Source organism: Urtica dioica, chromosome 1 (assembly GCF_054948205.1).
Source record: "Urtica dioica subsp. dioica isolate 48M chromosome 1, U.dioica_male_clone48M_v1_H2, whole genome shotgun sequence".
Taxonomy (NCBI): domain Eukaryota; kingdom Viridiplantae; phylum Streptophyta; class Magnoliopsida; order Rosales; family Urticaceae; genus Urtica; species Urtica dioica.
Genome location: NC_142756.1, coordinates 46,201,769 through 46,212,726, shown reverse-complemented (window position 1 = coordinate 46,212,726; position 10,958 = coordinate 46,201,769). Strand labels below are relative to the sequence as shown.

Sequence of the window (10,958 nt, the reverse complement as noted above, 5' to 3'; positions counted from 1 at the left end):
CTTGGATTCTCACTCGGCCTAGGGACCTCCAAAACGTCCCTAGGTCGCCTATAAATACGAGGCTCAACCCCTCGAGTCAGGTAATTCAATTTTGAGCCCCGAAACGCTGTCGAATTCGTAACTCACTCGTTTCTCTCAAGTCTCGGCCTCTAAACACTCAAACCCTCTACATTCTACCTCAACCCTACTAATGTTGAGCGTCGGAGAGGTAAACAGAGGCAACCTGTTTCCCCTTTGTAGTTCACGTACTCTCTACTTCTTTTCAGGTACTGAGATGGGGTGAGCTTCATCCACTACTAAGGGACGACTTGGGATACCAAGTCCGACACGCTCTAGCCGAAGTGAGACCACTTGGTCCGGCCTTGGGTCTAACCACTTTGGGCTCCTAAATAGTTGTCCGAAAACGAGCGACAACATCTAACCTTTGTGAAGCTTGAACATTGAGAAGACTTAGGAAGGTTGAAACGTTCCTCTCAGCTCGTCATTCTTCGTTCTTCGGGAAACTTGAGTAACCACGAAAGTTTCTATCACATGAATCACTCGAGAAAGAAAGGAATTAGTGTGTGGGCACTTTTAAACACGACGACTCAAGAACAAGTCTAAGAGTCGAAGAGCTAAAACACTAGGTCAAATATGGACCTAGGTGCCAAAACAAAAACAAAAAAGAACTTAGAGAGAGAGAGAGGAGTTGGGCGGCCACAAGGTCTAGAGAGAGAAGCTCTCTGTCACGACCCGCGACCTCTCGTCGGCGGTTCACGAGCCGCGACGGTGGATTACGTCACAGATCACAACATCAATATATATATATATATAACAATATATCTCATATCAACAGAATCATAAATAAATAATCATAATACTCATAACACTTATATTAAACATATTACCATGATATATATGTGTTATAAGTGGTTATACGAAAACCTGGTTAAATTTTTCGCGTTTTAAAGTTTAGGAATTAGAGCCTTATAACGACTCTTATTTATACACAAGCTCCCGAATTTTAAGTATATACACAAGGGATAGTTTGGGGAGCATAGTTTACGGAAGGGGTTCAACAAAATATAGATATTATTATAGAAGGGTTTGAACCCGGGTGAGTTTTCATTATCCCAAAGGTCAAGAGATACACGTCCGGTCTTCCTCTTCAACTTCCTTGTTCACATCGGCGCCTTGCCCTTCCCTACATTACCAAGGGTCATAAAACTATGAGTCGATTGACTCAGTAAGTGGGAGTCTAACTTAGAAAATAAAGCGCCTAATGCCATGCGATAACATGTGACGTGCAAACAAGCACATAAGAATGCATTGATGCAAATCTAACAACTTCTAGAGCATGACTAATGTGTGCACACTCTAACTAGTACTTGTCGTCTTTAAGGTTACACACATCTCCCGCTATAACCTCTAGAACGACAAGAGACCAGCATTAGACTTCGAGCAGTAGCCGTCCGACGGCCTAAGAGTTTTAACGTCTGTTTGGGATCCACTAATGGTACCACTTCATTCGACGTCGGCGCAACCCCCAGGCCCCCATAGCCCGTCAAGATGAATTCTTCAGGCCTTCATAGCCTGGCAACAAAGTCGGGTACGACTCTTGGTCGACTCCCCGAGATATGAGTACTCAACGCCATCCCTCAGGCCCTCATAGCCCGTCAGGGTTCATTTCCTTTTGGTACCATCGACACATCAATTCTTTAGGGTTCGGGTACTCTGCAGAACTCAGAGTACACACATATGCTACTTACAGGAGAGCGACTCGGGTTAAATCCCGAAAGAATTATCATTTCCCTTTTATGCTCGTTAGTGTTTTAAGTTGAAGACTCGGGATATGACTCCCGGTACTTCTACCCTCGGCTCGAATCCGAGAGTCCAACATGCTCTCATCACCTCAGATCTAGCTAAACTCTATGGTTAGCAAAGGGATCTAACTACAACAAAGTAGCAACGTGGCTGGTTCAAGTTAGCATTTGAACCTATGGGTATAAACCCAACTAAATTTTCCAAAAAAAAATGGTCGAAGCCTTAATCTTTGGTGTTTGTGTCTTTTAAGGTTTCTCCTACTCTTTTTATTATTAACACGTAAATGCACGTAAACAGGATTATTCACTTGGTAAGTAATTGACTTATGTCTCCACTCTTACTTGGAATAGCTCGACAGAAAGTTCGACGACTTCCGGCGATGTCTTGATTTTCACGCTCTCCGTGATACTTGTCACTTGTCGAAACGTCAAAAGAACTAGCATCTGAGGTTGAAAGTTCGTTAGTTATTGGATCCGAGATTACTTGAAAAAGATAGGGTTCGGTGTCGGGATTAGATTCGAGTCGGTTCGGTATTCGATAATTTAATTTATTATTCTCCGGTTTTTCGGAAGTTAAACTTATTCAAGACTCGCGTACTTCCGTATCAAGAATGATACAAAATAAAATTCAATAATAATTATGAGTCTTAAATAAGTTAATTCATCCGAAATTAAAATAACCGAGACTTTCAAAATGAATAATTAAATTAAATTCTCAAGCGTTATTAAATAAATAATCATAAATTATTTATTTAATTAAAGGAAATACATTGCATAAATCAACTAAGAGTATTTAAACGCTATAAGCGATTTAAAAAACTCACGAGTTAATCGAGCTTTACTTCGATAACTCTTTTTCTTGAAATCTTCAAAATCCGGCTTCGTCGCCTCTGGCTCGTCCGGTTCCCGCTCGTCCGTCCAAATCTGTCATCAAACCGCGGAATCCGACATCGAGTTAATCCCTTAAATCCAAATCCGACATCTCGAATCAGAAATCCGAACCCAAACAAGTCACACAACCAACACGAATCCAACCAACTTTTCACAAAATCTTTAGACTTGTCATAAAATTTCTAGACTCGTCATAAAAAAATTTAGACATGTCACAAAATTTTCTAAACTTGTCATGAAAATTTTAGACTCGTCATAAAATTCAAATTTCAAAAACCCGAGCCCGAACGAACAATCAATCTCAAACATTACTCATCGATTTCAAAATTCAACTCTCGAATCATTCAATTCAAATCCATTTTCTCAATTGAATTCCAAAACCAATCACAACTTCAAAATCGAACCCGAAACGGAAAAATCAAATCTCATATCTCATTTCATCAATCTCAAAACAAGCGAATCCTCAACAAATCACAAAATAAACCCGAGACTCATATTCACGAAATACAACCGGTCAAGACAAGTCAGACGGCCACAACAACCTCTCGGCCAAAATAACACACTCGGCCAAGACAACCAACAAAATCCAAGTATCCAGAGTTCACAACCTCATCACAGCCTCAATATCAACATCAATTAGAAATTCAAATCAATCCTCAAAAATTTCACACAGCCAAGACTCCATACACAAGAAATTCGTCCAAAAAATTCAACAAAAATCAAACCATGCCTCTCAAACATTACCCAAACATTTAACAATCTCATAAACGTCTCATGATCACAATCAAACCTTAAGAAATCGAAAAGCCCCAAAAATTTTACTTCCATGAACCCTAACTAAGAGATTTTTGGCCAAAAATTCAATCCAACCAAGAATTTCGTGCTCAATCCTCAAATACATCTCATCAACATCAATAATCAAGTCCCACAACCACAAAAAACCCCATCAATTTCACATAAACAACTCGGAATCCAAAAACCCCCAAATCTTTTGAATCCATGAACCCTAGAATCAATCATACCAAGGAGAAGAAATTCCTTACTTCCAATCACGAAATAGGCTTCTCCGGTCCTCACTCAACCCTTCTCCGGTGGTCACGCTCGCTCCGGTGTCCACACAACTCACGGCGACCTCGTCCTTCCTCAGATGGAGCGCGCGGTGATGGAGAGCTCGGCCGACAGCGCGCGAAGAGGAGAAAGGAAGGAGAAGAGAGACAGAAGATGGCGGTGAAGGTAAAGCTCGGTGAAGCTTGAAGATGGCCGAGCTTTTTTTTTTTTGCTGTTTGAGTTTTTTTATCTTTACAGGGGAGCTCGCGCGCGGGACAGGGAAAGGAAGAGAGAAAGAAGAAGAAAAAAGAAAAGAGAAGAGGGAGAGAGAGTGTTGGCCGAAAGAGAGAGAGAGGAAAAAAAGGGGATGAGAGAATGGATAAGATCTACACGTGGCTACCTTCCATTGAGCCACATATGCACAATGGCCACCACATTTTTGACATTTCTCTCACAAACAACCCATTTTATTTTTTTCTTCCAATCTCGTCCTTCATTTGTTGCACATAAGTCCTTCCAAAATAAAACATCGCAATCTTGTCCTTAACTAATTAAAAATAATCTTGAAAAGTAACCGAGAAAATTCTCATTAATTTCCCGTTATCTTGAATATATTTAAGGGATTTCGAAATTTATTTTCACTCTTGAGATTTTAAGTCTCCGAGTACGTTCTGAATAAATTTATTCGGAAAATAATATCGAGTTTACTCGAATATCCTTATTCCGAAATTTCATCAACCTTAAATATATTTATTATTATTTTTTTCAAGATATTTAAAATTTAAGGCCGTCTCATGTGCAACAAGAATTTGATTCAAAATAAAACTTGTTTCTTTTATTCAAATTCATAAGTCGAGCGTTACAAAAGTTTGTATATTACCCCTATTTATAGGGGAGGGATTACCTTCAACAAGGTAGTTTCCTCTTCTATAAAATATCACATATTCAGGAGCAAATATTGCATTTTCCTTCTCTCCCTTTGGACGTGGAAAGAGTTGCTTCTAGAAGCAAAATTGTTTCCTCTTTTTGATTGCCTTCTCTTGCCTTTGGCCGCCCACCTTAGTTTCCTCATAGAGGAAATTTGTTTCCTCTTTTCCTTTTGGCAAGTATCTTCATACATCAATGCACAAAATAATTTCTCTTTCTCTTGGGTTTGGGCGTGTACACCTTCTAGAAGGGGTTTCTAGATTTTTCTTCATTTGTTCATGACAACATAAGAAAATCCCATTAAATATTTTCAAGTTTGGTCGAGTGATATTTGTCATCATATGACAATGTCAAAAAATTTATTGACATTCATTTCATCCTATGTCGAGAAAGACAAAAATACCCTTTAGACAATTTTCGTAAAACTTGTCTCGTTCTTGTTTTGACTTAGCTTCTAGTTTAACTAATCCTACTCGATATGATTTGTGACAGTGACCTCATGGATCCAAATGAACAAAGCTTGGGCTAACATACTTGGACTCAAAAGTTCACAAACCTTTTCCAAGTTTAGCTTAATGTCAACTGACTCCACTAAAGAGTTGACACTGAGACTCTCTCGGTTCAAATGAATTTATTTGCTACTCAAGAATTCAACTTAATTGTGATGAGTGTATCCACTGAATATTATCTATGTTTACCCTTCATGAATATCATCAGCTAGTCGGGATTTACAAAATTACCAATTTACCCTTCTAGCTGTTATTTCCTCAACTCCTTTGTCGTTTGCCAGTTCATTTACTCACATTCCAAGGAACAAAGCATGAGGTGATATACATTACATTTCAGCAATCTTGTACATGAATTCCATATCTATGAGATCTTCACAAAGTTACTCATGACATCTTCATAACTTAGTACTTCACCAATAGGTCCGGTTCAGAATCACATAGTGAATCCGAACTCTGACTTTCTCAAATGAGAATATGTAAGCTATGAAATGACATGTCTCATTTCAGGATTGAGGTAAGCATGATGCAATTCATACGTAGTGACTTCGAGACATAAGAGGTTAAATGGTTTGTTCTTATTCTGTCTCTAGAAGTGCAATGCTCAATTCAGTACCTTCAGAAGATACCTAGAAGAACCATAGAGTCTCCAACTCTTAATGTCCCATAACTAGACATCATAGATTCTCCTAACAATCGTACTGAGATCAATAGTCATTTGATCCTTAGATTGTGAATATGCAGTTTTAAGCAAATCATGAAGAGTTTGTTCATGCAAATCTACATTTGTCTCTTCATGTGTTGTTAGGTTTGTTTAAGGACTACAGACTATAGATTATCATAAAGCTTCAAACAGACAAGGAAGAATGAATGAACGTTTCAACTTTTATTGATTATTCAGCAGTTACAAGCAAGAGTCTTCGTAAGACTATATGACATCAAATGTACATAAATAGACACTACTACTCTTCTTGTGGGCACTATTGACAACAGTCGTAGAGTGGTCGAGCTTCACGTCGTACAAGTTCATTTTGGCCAAACTTTGGCCACATCCGCAGACTACTTTAGAAGGGGACTTCGAAGAAGGTTAGTTCGCCCTTCTTTTTATCTTTTCACACATATATATTTTCGCCATTTTGGCTAAGTTTTTTTTAGACGTAGGGGACAACATGAACACCCCAGTCAGTGCTCGCAAGGCGAGAAAGAACAAGAAAGGCGGCGTTGCCTCGACTTCGACCCCGACTCCGTCGGTGCCAGTTATTGACCCCGAGGTCAAAGTGACCGGGGTCCGGATGACGTCCGAGATCCCGATAGTCCTGGTGCCTTCTGACGAGATGCCCGAAGCGGCCGAAACTACGCAGGCATTCGTCCGAGGAGCCGAAGCCCCCGAGGTCGAGGAGGGTCGCACCCCTGAGGGTGCCGAAGTCGTGACGGCACCCAAAAAAAGAAAGACGCCGGCGAACCGAATCGGTGAGGGCGGAGTTCCCAAAGAAGGGGAAAAGAGGAAGAAGAAGAAGAAGAAAGATCAAGTCCCAGACCCCGTCGGAAGGGACGAAGAGGAGCCCGCCCTTGAAGCCCCCGCGGCCATGGTGGCCTGGGCCGACAAGGGCAAGACGGTCGCCGAAGGAAGCAGGGCTTCGTCTAAGTCGAGGTCTAGAGGCCGAGCTGATGTTGTGCGATGATCACATGTTGTGCGATGATATCTACTCTTCGGCGGGGTTTCTTTCGTCAGCTGACCTGCCTCGACATGGGGCTTCCGAAGGTACCTGAGCTCGCCGAGGTGGACTAGTACAAGATGATGGCTTCAGCCATCACTGGGGTGAGTATCTTTTTCGTGTATATACCCCTCTCTTTCTCTTTTTTTTTGTAGTCGATCTGATATACTTGGTGAATTTTCAAATTTTAGGATAATCTAATTGTCGAACTAACGAAAATTTCATTGTGTTTCAGCTTTCTACCCAGCTGAACCGGGGTGTGTTTCGTTATGAGAAACGCATCCATGATGCTAAGGCCGAGCGGGATCAGCTGGCCGAGGTTCAGCAGGCCGAGGTTCAGCAAGGGACGGAGTCCCTCCAGGCTGAGCTCAAGGAGATGAACGACAAGTTTGTCGTCCTTCAAGACGACCTCCTAGCCAAAGACGCTCTTTTGGAGAGGTCGAACAGTAAGATTGAACGCCTTGCCGACAAGGTTCAATTCTTATCTGTTGACCTCGATGACAAGAAGGAGAAGATCAAGGGATGGGCGGCTCACTCTGATGGCCTCTAGAGGGAGAAGGAGAAGCTGGCGGTCGATCTGGCCTCCCGGGACAAAGAGCTTAAAGATGCTCTAGAAGAGCTCGCTCGGACGAAGACGGTGGCAAAGGCGGATAGGGACCGGGCTGTTCATGCGGCGAAGGAGGCGACTTTGTTGAAATATCGGGAGTAGATACTCAGGTATCGGGCGCAAAAAGAGAAGACAGACGAGGCTGTCCTCATCCTAAAAAAGCTTGAGCAGTGCCGGGGGAATAAGGAATTGATCTCGGAAGCCATGAAGGGCGAGATCTCGGATTGGGAGGGCGAGATGAAAGATACTGAGGATGACATCGCTCAGTATGAGGCCGATTATGCGGCCATCGTTATCCCTGACGTCAAGGACATCCATTTCACCCTTATTCGGATCGGTCTCCTGCTAATGCCCCCGCGATCGAAGTCGAGGCCGCAATCATCGATGAGCATGGTTCGATGCTCGGTCGTACTGACGAAGTTCTCAACTCGATCCCAGAGGGGAATAAAGACGTGGCGGCGTTCACGCCTACTACCGAGCAGCGAGATGCCGAGGTCGATCCCCGAGATCAAGCATGAGCCCTTCTTCATTTACCGGCCATGGGTCCACAATTTTTTTTTTCTTTTTTGAAGTTATTTTTATTTTTGTTTTTGGGGCCCGTTTGTTTTGAGCGAAATTTCTATTATTTTTAGACAATTATAGGGAGCTTCGGTACCCCTTTTTTATTTGGCTTATTCTCATTATTTTATGCAATTTCATTTCTTAAATTTTGCCAAGTCTTTAAGCTCGCCAAATTTTCCTATGAATGCATGGATATTTTTATATTTTGTCTAAGTCATTCAGGTCATCCATCCGATCTGAGAATGTTCACCGTATTATTTCGTTCGATCTTGAGATAACCGAGACTTGCAAAATCTGTTAAATATTTTAGATCGCCGATAATCGATCCAAAATGTTTCCATTAAGATTTGATGCCGAAGTCGTACATGAGAACTTTTAAAGAATTCGCTAAGTCTTTTAGATTATCGGAAATCTAAAAAGTATCCCTTAGGCCGAAGTCTCGTAGTGGCTTTATGTTCAAAATCTATCAAGTCATTCTAATCGCCATTGATCCGAAACATTTCCCTTTAGATTTAAAGCCGAAGTAAACAACTGAATTTAATCAAGATTCTGTTAAGTCTTTTAGATCGTCAAAGATCTAGAAAGTTTCCCTAAAGATTCTTGGACGAGGTTGACTTTTCGGAGTGCGGCCTCTAATTCAGATCTTTTTAAGGAATGACGCTGTGAGATGTTGGATCTCGCTAGAGGCGTCGTGAGGTATTTGCATTGCTGGCCTAATCCGGTTTCGGGATTGTTGGCCGAGGTGCGAACTCCGTAGCTCAAAACATCTATTTTTTTTAATATTTTCTCTTGCCCCCCCCCCCCCCCCCCCCCCCCCCCCCCCCATATTCTTTGTTGCCAAAAGGAGGGTTAGGGAGTTCTGAGAGGTTAGGGACTGTGCCTCCCCCAAGGGAAGACTGACTACCGACCCTTATGTAGGGATTAAGTCTGACGTAGTTCAATTCTTACCGTGTTAGAAATAGTATTTTTTTTTTGTTGATTACGTTCTATGATCTCAAAACGGGAACTCCATTGAGTGTTTTGAGCTCATAGACCCCAGGGTGTGTGTAAGGACAAGTTTCTGCGTCACTCGTTTTTGGAGATAATAACGAGTTTCCGTTGTTACAACTAAATTCTCGAGTGAATTATACTCCAATGGATTTATCGAATTAATTTTAAATATGTTAAGGTTATGAAAAATCTCGGAATAAATAAAGGAATTATCGAGTTTATCTCGATTAATAAATTAATTCTGAGGGAGTATTCCGGAAATTAATTTAAGAAATAAATTCTCAAGGATGAGAATTAATTCCGAGAAACCTTAAATATATTTTAATTAATCGAGAACGAACGAGAAAATTCTCGGTTCGAGTCATATAATTATAATCCATTATAATCCATTCGATTATGGATTTAAATAAATAATTATATGAAAGGACGTGGTTGTAACAATTTTTAAGGGACCCATTTGAAAGAAAACAAGGAATAGAGGTTGGAATGTAATTAATGGGATAAGGTTGAGCATTGGCATGTCATCAATCAAAGATTTGGATAATATCAAGTGATGTTTATCACTTAGCCGAATAAGGGAATCGGCAACCAAGAGAAAAAAACACAAGCCACGCGAGAAAAAAAAAGAGAAAGGAAGAAGAAGAAGAGAACGCCGAGAGGGAGAGAAAGAGAGATCGAGCGAGAGAGAGGAGAAGAGAGCGAGAGAGCGGGACTGAGAAGGGGAGAGACCGAGGGAGAGGACGCGCGACCACCAGCACCGGCCCGAGACCCCAGCCCTGTGCGCGCGCCATCCAGCCGACCACCAAGCCTCGCCGCGCGCGCGACCGCCGTGAAGATTGAGCCGCCGCGAGCTGGAGAGGACGTTGGAGGGTTCAATTCCTCCAGCAACAAGGTGTGATGTTCTTCCCCAATTTCGAATCTGGAAGTTAGGGTTTTTAGTTTTGGAATTTGGGGGTTTTTTCCGTGAGTGAGATTATTGTTCGGATTTAATGATTCTGAAGGTTGATTCGATGATGATTTTGATAGTTATATGTAATGTTGAACGAAACTGAGCTCGGGTTTGTGTTGATTTGGTTCTAATGTTCGTTCCTTCTGGCCGAGTGTGCTCGTTGAGTATGTTTTGGTGTCGGGTTGTGCTTGATGCTCTCGTTCTTTGTGTGTTTGAGTTGTTAAGTTGTTTTTTGGTTGCGAGTTTGTGTCGAGTGTTAGACTCGGTCTAGGTGGGCGGCACAGGTCTCGGGGCAGTGGTTTGGGACGGCGAGGGCGCTGTCCAAGAGTGGCAGAGCTGCTGCGCGAGTGACGACGGAGCGGGGCTGGTCAGCGAGGTTCATTGGCTCGGTTGGGACAAGCTGTTGGGCCGGGGACGGCAGCGACGTTGTGGCGGCTCTCGGGTGCTGTTCACGGCCGTCGGTTTTTCGTTCGGAGACTCGCGAAGTCTCGGTTTAGTGTTAGCAAGTCGAGAAATTTCCCGAGTCTCAACTCTAGTTGCGAACCGGTTTTTTAGTTTGCGTTGTGGGATATGTCGTGATGTATAAGTATTATTATGTTTTATAATCAAGCTCGTTTAATATAAGTCGTTAAGAAAAATAAATTAGTATGTTATCGTTACTAAACTCGTTGATGATTCAATCAAATTATTTAGTATACTTATCTTAATTATGTATTAAAAATCGAGTTCGACTATAAGCTCGACTCTTTTAATTTGGAAAAAGAATATCAACGAGAAATGTTTTATTTACGTTCTCAAATATTATAACTTGTCAATAAAAAGAGACAAGTCATAAAATATTTTCTAAACCACATTTGAGAAGTGTCGGTTTGAGTTATTTTCATATAACTTACGTATGCTATAGATTGTTAGTAAAGTTTCTTTATACGTTCTTTTCTTTTAGTTTCGACCATCGGGAACCTA

General features: G+C 41.6%; 1 long non-coding RNA gene across 1 annotated transcript; it reads right to left on the bottom strand.

Moving 5' to 3' along the window:
• Positions 1–2,489: 2,489 nt before the first annotated feature.
• On the bottom strand, positions 2,490–4,087 carry LOC149407969 (uncharacterized). Its single transcript, XR_016297691.1, has 2 exons — positions 3,737–4,087; positions 2,490–2,726 (listed from the first exon to the last, which is right to left on the bottom strand). It is a non-coding gene; the product is annotated as an uncharacterized LOC149407969 (long non-coding RNA).
• Between the last annotated feature and the right edge of the window lie 6,871 nt (positions 4,088–10,958).